The following is a 16,936-nucleotide window of genomic DNA, read 5'->3' as shown; positions in this document are numbered from 1 at the left end:
CCAATAGGCAGAAAAATGAAAAAACTAAAGATATGAGTGGTGAGTGCAGTGATTCCTAACAGAGCCCTTATCACGGTTTCTGAGCTGCTGCTCTCTCTTACAAAATCTGCCTAATGCTGGTCTTGCTGTCAATCAGGAATTGCATATCCTCTAGCTAGTTAGGTTACACCCAGCTCAGACTCCACAGTAAAGCTAAGCTTCTCCTTCATTTTACAGTGTACAGTAGCCACCGTGTATTTTTTTTTCCCCAGTTACTTACGAAAAAATATTTGAACACTAAATCTAAAAAAGCAGATAAAAATTATTTTTAAAGCAATGGATTATTCCAGCTGTAACGTACTTTGAATAAGCTAGCCTGCTTTACCATGTGTAGAAAACACCATTCACAGAACTGCATAATAATGCCTTGAGAATGCACACAACAAAATCACATTGGCTCTTAGTACTGAAGAGGATTTCTGTTTAGCTATATTCACACAATTTGGACTATGAAAGCAAACAGTCAGTCTTGTCATTTGCAAGGCTATCCATTTGTGTGTTTAGGATATATTTCCCAATCTCTGTCTGAAAACATGATAAATAACAAAGTAAACAAACAAGCCTATTTTCTCCTGATATACATGTTTTTCCAGACAGGAGAATGAATTAGAACATACTTCAACACAGTTACATTCAATCAAACAATTACTGAACACCTACCTAGAATAATGTTCCCAAGCGCTGAGAAAGACCCAAGGAAAACAAAGGTAAATACTGAACTGTCAGGGAAGCCCAAATCTAGAAATCTAGACACAGACCCTATCCAAAGAACTGCAGCTCTACAGAAATGCCATAAATTTTCAATTACTTTGTTTTTCATTCTTTCAATGGAAGAGAATTAAATTTATTAAGTTCTCACTCTGAGCCAGACAATGTGCTAGAAGCTTTAAATATGTTATTTGTCAGGAGAAAAAGTGAAAGATTGCCGGGGGCATTATAGGATGCTAGGTGTTTTCTGGCAAACTCTAGAGGGTAATCTGATTCTTTAGTGGTCTCTAGCCTTTCAGTGTTTTTGAGCAGTTTTATTGCTGAGTAAGACTGCAGAAAATAGTCATGTAAATGATTCTGGTCCATAGAGAAGCAAACTGAAAACCAACCTGCTCCAGCCACCTGATCAGTTACTTGAAGAAAAGCAAGAACACAGGATATATACTATCTTTAAATACAAATATTGTGTTAAGAAATGAAATGCTAATGGAAACATGAAAAATCATTCAATCTCACTATCAAGGAAATGTATACCAAAAATGATTTTCATTCATAAGACTCGCAAAATTCTTAATGACTGAAAATGTCAGGAGAGGATGAAGGTGCAGGACAAAGAGTACTATTCAGGAAATGTTCACGGGAGTGTAAAATGGTTTTGTGATGGCAATCTGAGAGTATCTAATCATAGTTTACATGTGCAAAAACTTTTAAAATTGCAGTAATTTTACTTCTCAGAATCTACCTGGAAAAATACTCAAACACACAAGGCCTTCTTAGTAGATGCATAGTACTGGGAGCAATATAAGAGCAATCAGTTGGGAACAGTTAAAGTCACTAAAGTATATCCATACTATGGTCAACCCTGGGCAGCATTAAAATGCAAGAGGCAGATTTCTATGTATTGACACAAAACAAGCTCCAAAATAATTGGTAAGTAAAAAAAAAAAAAAGCAAGTGAAACAAAAATACATACAATATAATTCCCTTATGCTTATCAAAAACACCCAAACCTAAATATTTCTGTGGGTACAGAAAATATATATTTAGGTTCAGAATGCAGGTCAACACACAGGTAATGACAGTCCAAAAAGGTTTAGAACACCACTGTCTAATTACAGGAGCCCTGAGCCACAGCCAGCTATAGAGCAATTTTTTTTTTTTTGGCCCTGAGGCACATGGGCTAGGTTCCCCAACTAAGGATCAAACCCAGAACTGCTGCAGCGAAGGACAATCTTAACCGCTGGACCACCAGGGAAGTCCATCTATTGAGCATTTTAAATGTGGTTAATGGGATGAAGAGATTGAATTTTTTTATTTTACTGAATTTTAACTGTGCCGTGCTGTGCCTAGTCGCTCAGTCGTGTCCAACTCTTTGGGACTCTAGGGACTGTAGCCTGCCAGGCTCCTCTGTCCATGGGGATTCTCCAACCAAGAATACTGGAGTGGGTTGCCATGCACTCCTCCAGGGGATCTTCCCAACTCAGGGATCGAACCAAGGTCTCCCGCATTACAGGCAGATTCTTCACCATCTGAGCCTCCAGGGAAGCCCAAGAATACTGGAGTGGGTGGCCTATCTCTTCTCCAGGGGATCTTCCTGACCCAGGAATCCAACCGGCACCTCCTGCATTGCAGGCAAATTCTTTACCAGCTCAACTACAAGAGAAGCCCTAGTTTTTTATTGATAAAAAACACAATTTTTTAACTGAAGCAGCATGTTATTCCACTAAACACAACTTCATTATTTGGATAGGATTATATTTTTACTTAAACTGTCACAAATGATTTTATTGTTTCTAGTATTACTGACAAGAACTCCCTCCTTGACCAAACTTTAATCAGGCTCCTCTAAGCCTTCTCCTCAACTAACAAGAATCCTACTAAACCAGTTTACAGGCAATCCCCCTACCCTTGAAACCTAACCAAACTGTTGATACTCCCACCCTTTATACCTAACCAAGTTTTTCTCAGTAATTTTTTACCTGACTGCCTTACCCTGCCCATTAGCTACAAACCCCTGCTGTAGCAGCATCTGAGTTGTGTCTCTCCCTTGTTGGAACAGTCTTGAGTAAAGTCTTCTTGCCTGTTTTAACTTGTCAGTACAATTTTTCTTGACACTACACATAATCACATCACCAGTGTAGTCAATCTTGAATCAGAGATTCTGCTTGAATGAATTTTTTCTATGCACTGATATAACATTTAATTGATTTGTCTGAATATTTTATGCAAACAGCACAAATTACATTGACACGATGTGTAAACTGTAATTGATTATTAATCTGAATTACTTATTCTGTCTTAATTAGAATTAATTTTCTAGCTAAAAAATATTGAGCAAAATTTTTAACGTAAAAAAGTGCACTACTGATGTAGAATGAAATGCAGGTGCATAAACTTTTATTGAAACAATACAGAAAAAAGACAGAACTAAAGCATATTGCATATTTCACATTGAATACCAAATGTAATTTACCAAGCAGAACAGGAATAAGTTGCCCAATACATTTTAAAAGCTTAAAGTAAACTAAACAATACTAAGAGACAGTGTCAACATAAACATAATAAACCTGACAAGCAATTTCTTCTCAACAAACAAGAACTGAGGAAGTTTAGTCATCTCAAATCAAAATTAAATATCCAGAAATATTTTTAAATAATATGTAACAAGGTCTGATCTTGCAATTTTGGTCAGCTATAAAATGGTTTCTCACACTCACAAAAAAAGAAAACCATTTTTAGACAAAGAGATGGTAAAAATATATATTATTTCAGTTGTGGAAATTTTATCAGAAATTATGGAGAAAAGATTTTAAAAGATATTTTAAAAATTAAAGACCTTCAACTGAGCAACCAACAAATGCCTATAGAATATGAGACCTAACATATCGAACATAAACTAATTCAGTATTTTTTACATTGCTAACTGTTTCCTTTAGATTTAAGTGAGTTCTACGATAAAAGAGATACCGCCCTATTAACATGAGTCACATTTTATCTCAAAAGATTTTTAAAGTTGCAGAGAATTGTACCGATTCATGAAAAGATACATGAACTCATATCACAGCTATGTTTTAATGTTCTATATCTGTCAAAGAATTTCAGCTAGACATGGAACAAAAAACAGTTCTACTCCAACAGATGCTTCTCTGTTAAGTCTAAAAACCCAGATTTATTGAAATTTTAAAACAAGAAATTAGTATTTCATTTATTACTGTTCCATATACATATGAAAATACTTTGCTCAACTTTCTAGGGCAGAATCTATGACGAGTGTCACAAATATCTTGTTAAACTTCTGGAAGACTTCCCTGTGGTCCAGTGGTTAAGAATCCTTCTGCTAATGTAGGGTACAGGGGTTTGATCCCTGGTCTGGGAAGATTCCACATGCCTGGGGGCAACTATGCCCATACACCACCACTGAGCCCACGCCCTGCTACAAAAGCCACCACGATGAGCCCAAGCACTGCACATGGGGAAAGCCCATGCGCAACAACAAAGACCCAGTGAGGGGAAAAGTAATGTAATAGTAAATAATCAATTTCAAAAACCACTTGGAATACATATGGAAATATACATTCTTGGAACTGGTTTAAAAAAGAACACAATTTATGTATTAATTTTTCTGGTTTTTTGCCAGTGCTCGTTGGTTGGGTCATGAAAAGTTTTATAAATTACTGTACTATCTATAAAATTTATAATTTTTATTGCCTGTGATTATGGGAGATAATAACTCCAATAATCCAACCAACCCAAGATTTTTAATTGAACCAAAGTTTAAAAAAAAAAAAGGACACTTCATAAACATTCAAAAATCAAGGACAAAAACAAAAAATGGCAATGTAATTTATGTTTTCTCATAAATATCATACTGTATATGAGTGAGTCAAATTTGAAACTCCAAAGAAAAGAAAGGCATATTTGTGACCTGGTGAGACAGGTAAAATAATCTATGTTTAAAATAAAAATTTTCATAAAAATACAAATCAGTAACTGACATTATATATCCCTCTAACACAAACTGACAGAAAATTTTAATTATAATTGTTTTTTTAATTACATGAAAAAACTACAAGAAAAATTTGAAAAATACTTTGTTGACTTTGAAATTTAGAGCTGCTTTTAAATTTATACAATGTTCTTATGAATTCAGTGTTAACAATATGGAATTGACACAAGAATTAGTAAATCTGCTTAACTTGGACAGACATGTTTTTGAAAGTTACATGCTTTTATTTCAATTCTTCTGAAAAAGATGAGATAGTTTTGTTGATGCAGATGTGAATATAAACAGAATTTTTTAAAGACTCAACTCAGCTAGTAAACTTTTACATTATGTTTAGAACTTATTTCATAAATATGAAGTCTAATCAAGAATGCAAAATAAAACTTCAGCATCTAAATTGAGATCTGCTGTCAAAGACTCAGTATGAATAATAATAGTTAATAACTTTTATATTAATTACATGTTGAAGTTACATACATATTGAGTCAATTAAAATGTATTAACAACATTAACTTCACCTGTTTCTTTATACGCTCTTTAACATGGCTACTAGAAAATTTTTAAATATTTATATATGATTTATATTCTAGTTCTATTGAGCAGCTTTGGTCAAGAAGGACAGACACCAAACTAATGACAGCAACTATTACTGGGAGGAAACCAAAAGTGAGGGGAATAGGTTAGAACCTTTCATTTAACTGTATTAAATGGCAGAGACATTTCAGAAAGCAATTAGCAAACCATATTAAAATGTAATTTAAACACATTATGATCTGACAACTGAGAAATATTTGCATAAATTCATAAGGCCACATGCACAAGGATGTTCACTGTAGGATTGTTTTTAATAAAATCCTAAATAAATCATGATCTATTTACACTATGTAAACCCTGCAGCAACTAAAAGGATTCTAAAATGAAAACAAAAATCTCCAAAGCACACTGTGAGAACTGCAAAGTACTTTCAGCAGGGGATATCTTCATCCAAACCCCCGCCCTAAGAGACCTGACCACGCCTAGGATGGCCTCTAGCAGCCTAAAGGCCCTGTCCCTGGGACAATCCAGCCTCCCCACGAGTTCCATTCTGCAAAAGCTCAGAGCTACCAAAAGAATTTACTGTTTGTTCTAGCCAACACCCTAAACCATAGGCCCTTGACCTCCGTTTGGTAGCACATTTACTAAAAAGGCTGACAATTGTGAATCCTTCCTCTGTCTCTCTGACATGCTTCGGATCTCCCACAACTCAGGAGTGTCCTTCCCAAGGACTTGAAAGTCATTCCTTTGAAATGTAATTGTCAGGAAGAATAGAGCCAAGGCCTTCCAGTCTTGGTGAGAAGGTGGGATCCTGACTTTGATAACTGCCAGCTAGCAGACACAGCTGCCTAATCCCATTTACACCAGCCGGCTTTTTGCCATTTTTCACTTCCCTGACTCTACTTGAGCACTCTGCCTCCCTCACTCTCCCTTCAAAAGCCCAGACACCTCTGCACAAATCAGAATGGAGCTCAGTTCTTGACCCTACTGTCAACAGTTATTGGATAAAATGTTTTAATTGTTTTTAACTAATGTCTGGCTTTGTTTATCTTTGACACTAGTGAATGAAAAAACTCAAGTTGTAGGTAGATATATGTATACTGTATGACATTTATTTGAAATACACCATTCACATCAATAATTCCAATTTTTTACAGGTAAAATTTATAAGAGCCTAGCTGATGCTGGAAAAGGAGTACATCAAGGCTATATATTGTCACTCTGTTTATTTAACTTATATGCAGAGTACATCATGAGAAACGCTGGACTGGAAGAAGCACAAGCTGGAATCAAGATTGCCGGGAGAAATATCAATAACCTCAGATATGCAGATGACACCACCCTTATGGCAGAAAGTGAAGAGGAACTAAAAAGCCTCTTGATGAAAGTGAAAGAGGAGAGTGAAAAAGTTGGCTTAAAGGTCAACATTCAGAAAACTAAAATCATGGCATCTGGTCCCATCACTTCATGGGAAATAGATGGGGAAACAGTGGAAACAGTGTCAGACTTTATTTTGGGGGGCTCCAAAATCACTGCAGATGGCAATTGTAGCCATGAAATTAAAAGACGCTTACTCCTTGGAAGAAAAGTTATGACCAACCTGGATAGCATATTCAAAAGCACAGACATTACTTTGCCGACTAAGGTCCTTCTAGTCAAGGCTATGGTATTTCCAGTAGTCACGTATGGATGTGAGAGTTGGACTGTGAAGAAGGCTGAGAACCGAAGAATTGATGCTTTTGAACTGTGGTGTTGGAGAAGACTCTTGAGAGTCCCTTGGACTGCAAGGAGATCCAACCAGTCCATTCTGAAGGAGATCAACCCTGGGATTTCTTTGGAAGGAATGATGCTAAAGCTGAAACTCCAGTACTTTGGCCACCTCATGCAAAGAGTTGACTCATGGAAAAGACTCTGATGCTGGGAGGGATTGCGGGCAGGAGGAGAAGGGGACGACAGAGGATGAGATGGCTGGATGGCATCACGGACTCGATGGCCGTGAGTCTGAGTGAACTCCGGGTGTTGGTGATGGACAGGGAGGCCTGGCGTGTTGTGATTCATGGGGTCGCAAAGAGTCGGACACGACTGAGAGACTAAACTGAACTGAGCTGATGCTGGTAGTAAAGACTGCCAATGCAGGAGATGTAAGAGATGAGGGTTCCATCCCTGGGTTGGGAAGATTCCCTGGAGGAGGGCATGGCAATCCACTCCAGTATTCTTGCCTGGAGAATTCCATGGACAGAGGGCTATAGTCCATGGGGTTGCAAAGAGTCAGACACGACTGAAGCAACTTAGCATGCACACAAAGCTTTAAGTATTGTATTTTAGATAGTTGCATGGGGAGAATGTGTTTAGGTACATTAATCTCAATGAATGTATGATGTATTCTGAAGAAAATGTACTGATGTCTACAACTTTAAAATTCATTTTTTTAAAGTAAGACAGACTGATGGATGAACAGATATGAAATACAGCAAATACAATAAAATTTTAATTGTGGAACCTAGGTGGTTGGTGTATGGGTAGTCAATGTAAAACTATCAATGTTTATGTTTCAAAATTATACATTCAAAAAATTACCCTTAAAAATAAATACAGGTGCTAATATATTTTAACTCTTTAGCTATTAAAAATGTGGGAAGTTGGGACAAAGCTATATTTCTAAAGTAGAATTTAGATAATTAGATCTATTAAATTTAATAAATAAGGAACAACTCATCCCACTAGGAATAACCCTTATTGCATTTTCAGACTGTGCCACCCAGCCTCCAAGGGGCACAGAGTGCCACCCTCATGCTCTGAGGTGTCGTGTTTTACCCGACATCAGACGTGGCAGGAGTCACTCCCTCCCAGAGTGGGAGGGTGTAGTGGTTTTTTTCCCATGAACTACTTGTTAGATAAAAAGAGTACATGACTACTGAGATTATTTCCACATTCTAGGAGATTTTTTCTTTAAAAAGGCATAGATTTTCTATTTTATTAATCTTTGTCTTAGCCCAGGTTCTCTGGCAAACAGGGCCTGAAACGATGACTGGAATGCTAAGGCTTTCCTTGGGTATTGCATACACAGGGCATCAAAAGTGGAAAAAAAGTAAACTGAGGCAAGGAACCATGTAAAGTCCTGGCTTAGGGGCTTCTCTGGAGGTCCAGTGGTTAAGACTCCACACTTCCCTGCAAGAGGCATGGGTTCGATCCCTGGTCAGGGAACAAAAATCTTGCATGCCACGTGGAAAATAAATACATACTATTTTTTACAGTGCTGGCTACCACTTTATAACAAGCTATAAAAAGAGTAGTCAACTTGGCAAATGCATCCACTTGGTACTCTCCTTGGAACACCTCCTGACACACTATAAAAAGAAATGGAGCAGTCCATGGAGGGAAAAGAGGAATTTATCTGGCAGGTTCCCTCCTGTCTCCCATTCCTCACAGACCAAGCTCACACCACTAGGAGTAACCTTGTGTCAGCCAGCCTCCACAGGGGCACAGAGGGCCACCCCCAAGCTCTGTGGCGCTGTGCTTCATCCAAGATCGGAAGCGGCAGGAGTCAGTCCCTCGCAGAGCGTGGTTCACGGGCCAGCGAGGCAGTGGCCACTGTGAGGTGCTGGCCCCGGTGAAGCAGCAGGCTGGCCTCCAGAGGCAGGGCAGGGGAACCGTCGGTCCAGGAGGCACACGGTGTCCGGAGACTCCGAGAAGGCATGTTTCACACCACAGGATGTGAGGATGATGAGACTTTTAAAAAAATCTTCTACACGGGGTTAAAAGCCAGGGTGAATCCAAGCCCTGAGACTCATTCTCGGTTATAGCATTTACATCTCATACTTCACCGCTGTGCTTTGGGGATGACACCCTGAAATGCTAAGCCGCACGACAATCAAAACTGGGAATTCCCTGGCGGTTCAGTGGGTAGCTTTCATTGCCTCCAGCCCAGGGTTCAATCCCTGGTCAGGGAACTAAGACGCCATAAGCTGGGTGGCATGCCACCGCCCCCGCCCCCCGGCAAAAAAAGAGACAATCAAAACCCAGGTTAACGGGGACCTTGAAAACCCTTACAGAACTGAAGCAAATCTAAGAAGGAAAAACTCGGCGTTCTCCTCAGCTTCTCCTTTACTTTCACACCCCCTCCAACACCCATTGGATATTCTACAATTCAGCTCAATTCTGATGCTATCTACCTGGAGACAGCATCACGTATGACAGCTTAGGGGCTCAGCCCCACAAGACTGCTCCCACCCCACCTCAGATGCCCATCACAGGCCAGGTTTTCAACCATGCTCTGACCAACCGGCTATAAACCAGGGGTTCCCACGAGCCCTCCTAGGGTTTGGTTAGTTTGCTAGAGCAGCTCACAGGACTCAGGAAAACAGCTTGCTTACTTTTATGAATTTATTATAAAAGCATACGATAAAAGATGAACATTCAGAGGGAAGAGATGTGTAGGCAAGGCATAGGGGAAAAGCTCAGAGTGTCCATGCCCTCTCTGGGCACCGCCTCTCTCTCAGCACCTCCATATGTTCACCAACCCCAAAGCCCTCCATACCCCATGCACGTCTGCGAAGTTGCTTCAGTCGTGTCCGACTCTCTGTGACCCCATGGACTGTAGCCCGCCAGGCTCCTCTGTTCATGGGATTGTCCAGGCAAGAGTACTGCAGTGGGTGGCCATGCTCTCCTTCGGGGGATCTTCCCGACCCAGGGACTGAGTCCACATCTTTAATGTCCCCTGCAATGGCAGGTGGGTTCTTAGCCACTGGCCCCACCTGGGAAGTCCCGTACCCCATGCTCGGGATTTTTATAGCGGCTTCATCATATTGCCATGATCAGCCATCAGCTCCACTTCCAGTCCATCTCCTCTCTCTAGACAATGGGAACAGGCTGAAAATTCCAAGCTTCTAATCACAGCTTAGCCTTTCTGGTGACCAGCTCTCAACCAGGAGCCCACCCAGAATCACCTCAAAAGTGATAAAAGACATTTCTATCTATCACCAGGAAATTCCAAGGGATTTAGGAACTCTGTGTCAGGAACTGAGGTCAAAGGCCAAACATTAGGGAAAAAAAGATGCTCCTACTGCTCTTATCACTGAGGAAATTACAAGGGTTTTAGGAACTCTGTGACAGGAACTGGGGGGTAGAGACCAGCACAGATATTTTCTACTATCTCACAGAGTCAAATTACAAACCATTACTCCAGCCATACTGTGTGAAACTCTACACAATTTAAATTTATACACATTTTCTTTAAAAAGCTCCCAGCCATCTATTAAGGAAGATTGGCCAAGTCTTGTCTTTGGGGTAAGAAACTGTGAGCTAAAGGAGACTGCCCCAGAAGCCGGTTGGGAGGAGTCTAGCCGTCTGTTAAATTTGGTATACTAAAAATGTTGCTAAAGCTACTCGTCTTTAGACATTTTTTCACTTAATCATCTTTCAGTATAGTTAATATGGATATTCCCCTAAGATGTAGCTGCCAGGAAATGTGGGTGAGATAGCTCCCACATCCTGGAAAGAGACAGAGAGTGGAAATCTGATAATTTTCAGAAGCTACTAAGGCTTCTTCTTCACTGTGGTACCCTAGGTCTAAGATGAGGAAACCCAATGCACACAGGGAAGTAACTCAATATCAGCACAAAGTTAAGACACATTATTAAATGAGTATGAGTAGGGGTAATACATATGTCATCAGACTGATGACAAAAAGGAAGTGCGTGGTGCCAAGAGTTGCCGGTATCTATCATTTAACATGAGGGGAGCCAGTCTGAGAATGAAGTCAATCTTGTGGAGGACAGAAAGAGTAGAAAGAAACTGGGCTCATAATGACATCTTCTAAACTCTACACCAGTCAATCCTGAAGCCTGTATTTTCCAGTTACACATGCTAATATTAATAAAATTCAAATTCACAGTCCAATATTTTTACCAATACTTGAACAAAGGGAGAGGATATATGTATACTTATGTCTGATTCAGGCTAAGGTTTAATTGAAAACAACAAAATTCTGTAAAGCAATTATCCTTCAATTAAAAAAAATTTTTTTAAAGCATATTAACTGATATAAAAATTTTTTAATCTTTCTTTCCATTGTGTGTATCCTGTTTGCCTATTTTACATTGCTTAAATCACCACTTGTCCACACTTTATTTTTAAATGAGGATTCGAGTAAGAGGCAAGATGTAAACACAGTTCATTCTCTAAAAAGTAGAGGCTGAACACCATTATGATTTCAATTATTCCATACTAACTTTCCCAAAGCATAAGCATATTGCCAGATTAATCTGTTGTTTTGTTGTTATTCCATTGTGTCCGACTCTTTGCAACCCCATGGACTGCAGCACACCAGGCTCCTCTATCCTCCACTATATCCCAGAGTTCGTTCAAATTCATCTCCATTGAGTCAGTGATGCTAAATAACCATCTCATCCTCTGCCACCCGCTCCTTCTGCCTTCAGTCTTTTCCAACATCAGGGTCTTTTCCAATGAGTCTGCTCTTCGCATCAGGGGGCCAGAGTATTAGAGCTTCAGTTTAGCAACAGTCCTTTCAATGAATATTCAAGGTTGATTTCCTTTAAGATTGACTGGTTTGATCTCCTTGCAGTCCAAGGGATTCTCAAGAGTCATCTGCAGCACCACAATTTGAAAGCATCAGTTCTTCAGCGCTCAGTCTTTTTTTTTTTTTGTCTTTTTTATGAAAATTTATTTTTCATATTATCCACCAATTTACTTTTTTTTTTTAATTTTTTTTTTTTTACTTTATTTTACTTTACAATACTGTATTGGTTTTGCCATACATTGACATGAATCCACCAGGGGTGTACATGAGTTACCAAACATGAACCCCCCTCCCACCTCCCACCCCATATCATCTCTCGCCTTCTTTATGGCCCTTTCCCAGGAGTGCCCATCTTTGGGGAAAAAGCAAGCAATTCTCTATATTCAGGAGAGAATTTGGTAATTCAGTCTCCTAGAGTTCCTGGATAATACTTAAGTAATTTCAAACAAGGCTCAAGATATTTGGAGGGATGCATATAGGACGGTCAGTATTCAAATAACTAGGATTGTTCTTACTGGTCTGATTTCAGGTTAAAATTGAACATATTTCCAAGTCAGGAATTCAAAAGAATAGTCCCAGTATATAGGCTTCCTCAAAAGCCATTATTTATCCTGAGAACTACAGGCAAATATTTTGGGGAGAATTATTTTCACTAGTATTTTTAAAAGATGTAGGGATACACCTGTCATGTTTTCCCTGTTTAGCAGATTGGGCTCCTGACATTGGTGAATAATCTGGACTGGGAAATAACATAGAGACCTACTTATTCCTTGACCCAAATCTTCATAAAAGAGCCTGAAAGGACAAGAGATAGCCTCCTAAATTCTTAATAAACTTTTCTTTGGTGAAAAAAAGAACATGGTGCCCCTGATTCCTTTCAATTATATTAAAAAGAGTCACTAAAGAGAAAAAAAAATATTCACCACTTAACTGGTCACAAATTTTTTTTAAAAATGATAGTTCCCATTCAAGTATCTTGTAAGGCTTAACTATAATATCAAAGTCTCTTTGAAGACCACATAACAATACCATGAAAATGAACCCATAAAAAGCTGACATGATAGGTACTTAGAGATTGATTTGAATATCAAAGGACGTCAGGCCTTTGGGAAGAGTTAAGACACCCACAAATATTTTGCAAAAATGATCCTTTTTATGATGGTGCTGTCAATAAAAGCATATATAAAGAAGCCTTAACATGTCATAATTTTCATTTGATTTTGCTCAAATAACCATTTTTTCATATCCCTAACTCTCTTTTTCTATAACATTTACTACTAATTATGGTTCCTTTTTAGTAGACTGCCTCCATACAAGTGAAATGAATTAATAAATGAATATATTTAGGTTAATGATGACCAATTATCTATCAAAGAAGGTGCTGCAGCTGTGGAAGAAAGGACTAGACTGAATCCTGTGGTGCTGAATTGGAGTCGGAGTATTGGTATGAAACCATGATTTTTAACAGAGATTAAAAATACAGATGTATTAATAAATACATATCCTAACCCTGATCACAGCAGGGTTAAAAGGAGTAACACTGCAGTAATAATGAGCTTACTTAGTGCCCAGATCTTGGTTTTTAAATAGCATTTTCCATTAAAAAGGAATCAGGACCCTTGGCTAATTTCAATAACTGGGGCAAAGATCTTACTGTGTCGGACAGTGCTCAAAAATTCATGGGGATTGTCAAAAAGACACAGGAGCCCTTGTAAAGAGGTTTCCATTGGTCAAATCTAAGGCAATCTGAGCATCACAATAAATAACAGATCACAACCCATTAAATAAAAATTTAAGAATCTGTGAAAATTAACAAGTAAATGAGAGGAGGAAAAGTTCTAGCTTAACCTCACAATGCTAACTAATAAATACAGATGCAATAAGAAAATCACCATTTGGCAACAATCAGTGATCATATTTAGGCAAGAATCAAAGCTAAAACTACTGGGTGAAAGTTTGATTAAATACAAGATATCTACATAGTCTCAAAATATCTCCACATAGATACTTTTTAAGTATAAAGGCAAAATTAATAATTTTACTGTGAAGAAACCCAGTAGACTTCAATATATTCAAATAATTAAACTTATTGTCACTAATAATAGGATAAATTTATAACATATCCCTCCTAATGATACAGTAATTATTATTTCTGTGATATTTCTGCCAAAAATGTATAGCCTAAATCTACTCATGAGAAAACACCAAACAAATGCAAACTGAGGAACACTACATAAATGACTGGCCTATAATTTTAAGAATATTAAAATACTGCACAGAAGACAAGCAAAGACTAAGAAATTGTTCAAGATTAAAGGAGACTAAAGAGACATGACAACTATATACAACATTCTTGGACTAGCAGAAAAAATGTTCACATATTCATTTTCTTAAAGTTCCTACAGATTATCATGCTAAGTGAACTAAGCCAAACAAAATACTATATGGTATCACTCACACGTGGAATCAAAAAAAAAAAGACACAAATGAACTTACATACAAAACAGAAACAAATTCACAGATGTAGAAAAGAAACTATGGTTACTGAAGAGGAAGGAAGGGGATAAATTACAAGGTTGGGATTAATATATACTCTAATACTATATATAAAATAGATAACCAAAGAGGACCTACTGTCTAGCACAAGGTATATTCTATATAATAACCTAAAATGGAAAAGAATCTGAAAAAGCATGTGTGTGTATACACACACACACATACATATATAAAACCAAATCACCCTGCTATACAGCAGAAATTAACACAACACTGTAAATCAACTATACTTCAATTTTTTTTTAATTTTAATTTATTTTTGCCATAAAGGGTATCACTGGGACAACTCATTCTCTCAAGTTGAGTGAGATCTGTGGATCAGATGATAGTATTATATCAAAGTTAATTTCATAATTATGATGGTTGTAATTTTGTACTTTATAGAAGCTTATCCTTATATTCAGGAAATATTACATAATGCAGACTTTAGAGTAATGAAGCACCATGTCAGCAGCTTATTCTCATCTGGTTCAGAAAAATTACACTGACACACACAAATGTGGTAAAGCGTGTGGAAATTCTTTGTACTATTCTTTGAATTTTTCTGTAAATTTGAAATAACCTCAAAATATAACATTAAGAAGTTTAATTTTAAAAGCTCAAGAAAATATTTTAATGATTAGATAGTCAAAATCAAAAACTGCAAGTATATACTTACATATAGATTTAGCATCACAGTAAATGACATACATTGTTTATACATTGATGGTGAGAATACAAACTTGTATTAGCCTCTGCAGAGGGCATTCCTCAACATTATTCATCGAAATGATAAATGCACACACCCTTGAGACCCTACTCCAAGATATATCCTAAGAATATATCACAGCAGATGAATGGATAAGAAAGCTGTGGTACATATACACAATGGAGTATTACTCAGCCATTAAAAAGAATATATTTGAATCAGTTCTAATGAGGTGGATGAAACTGGAGCCTACTATACAGAGTGAAGTAAGCCAGAAAGAAAAACACCAATACAGTATACTAACGCATATATATGGAATTTAGAAAGATGGTAACGATAACCCTGTATGCGAGACAACAAAAGAGACACAGATGTATAGAAGAGTCTTTTGGACTCTATGGGAGAGGGAGAGGGAGAGGGAGAGGGAGACAGTGAGATGATTTGGGAGAATGGCATTGAAACATGTACAATATATATGAAACGAATCTCCAGTCCAGGTTCAATGCACGATACTGGATGCTTGGGGCTGGTGCACTGAGACGACCCATAGGGATGGTACAGGGAGGGAGGAAGGAGGTGGGGTTCAGGATGGGGAATACGTGTATACCTGTGGTAGATTCATGCTGATGTATGTCAAAACCAATACAATACTGTAAAGTAATTAACCTCCAATTAAAATAGATAAGTTTATATTTTTAAAAAAAGAATACATCATCACATATGATTATAATATGTGGATATTCACTGTAGCTTTGTTTGTAATAAGATACCAAACAATCTAAATATCCATTAATACAGAACTGGTTAAGTACAACTGGCAAATTCACACAATGGAATATTATGTTTTAAAAAGAACGAGGTAGCAGAGTTCCCTGGTGGCCCAGTGGTTAAGATTCTGGACCCTCACTGCTCTGGCTAAGGTTCAACCCTTGGTCACAGAACGATGAGATCCCACAAGACAAACAGAGCAGCCAAAAAAAAAAAAAAAGATGAGGTAGTTCTAAATGTACTTAAAAAAGATTTCAAAGATAAGCATTTATAATTATAAACCAATAAAATCTGAAAATCACATTAACATGATAGTGATATTTTACTGAAATTAAACTGCTAATCACAATATAAACATTGTACCAAAAGATACGGCACGAGTTCTTTCATGTCTAACATCTTCTTCTCCAATACAGCATGTGCATATCTGTGTGTGTGTGGCACACTCAGTCGTGTCAGACTCTTTGCAAACCCAAGACTCAATTCTTTGACTATCCTTAATGTGAACAGACAAAACCTTCCTCTGGTAGAATACCCCATTTTGTCTGCCTCTGTTCTCATTTGCAGACATGAAATCCTGTAATAGTACTCAATTTTATGGTGGCCATCCAAAAGATCCAACATATGCATACATACTTTTACTCATATCATTTAAAAGAAAACACCAAATTCTAAGTTTCTCTGAGAATTTATAAACCCCTGAAAACATGTCCAAACATCTCTAAGGACCTAAAACCTTATCTGGAAAACACTTATCCCACCAACAGAGATCATTTCCTTTTTTATCATTTCCTTTTTATATCCTTTATCTTCCCCTCTTCAATACCGCTTTCCTTTCAACCTACGACACACTACCTTTAAAAAAAACCAACCAAAAAAATCTCTCTGGTGCCCTGCTATCCCTCAAGATACCACTCCTTCCCTCCGAAACCACATTTCTGTATTGATTTACATACATTATTTATTTCACACACTGCCTCTATTTGCCTGTTTCCACTTATCACATATCCATTACAATACAGCTTTTGTTCCAAACACTTTCAGAAACTATACTCTCAAGTGTTACCAAAACCTGCAAACTGTAATGTTCCATCAGCTACTT

The 16,936-nt window shown here is 37.7% G+C and overlaps 1 protein-coding gene across 1 annotated transcript in view; it reads right to left on the bottom strand.

Moving 5' to 3' along the window:
- The window catches only part of RAD54B (RAD54 homolog B), a 111,929-nt gene that overhangs the window by 67,983 nt on the left and 27,010 nt on the right, over positions 1 to 16,936 (bottom strand). The window lies entirely within an intron of this gene.

This window comes from Capricornis sumatraensis, chromosome 11 (assembly GCF_032405125.1).
Source record: "Capricornis sumatraensis isolate serow.1 chromosome 11, serow.2, whole genome shotgun sequence".
NCBI classification, from domain to species: Eukaryota; Metazoa; Chordata; class Mammalia; order Artiodactyla; family Bovidae; genus Capricornis; species Capricornis sumatraensis.
The sequence above is the reverse complement of the archived record's forward strand: the minus strand, read 5'-3'. Positions and strand labels throughout refer to the sequence as shown.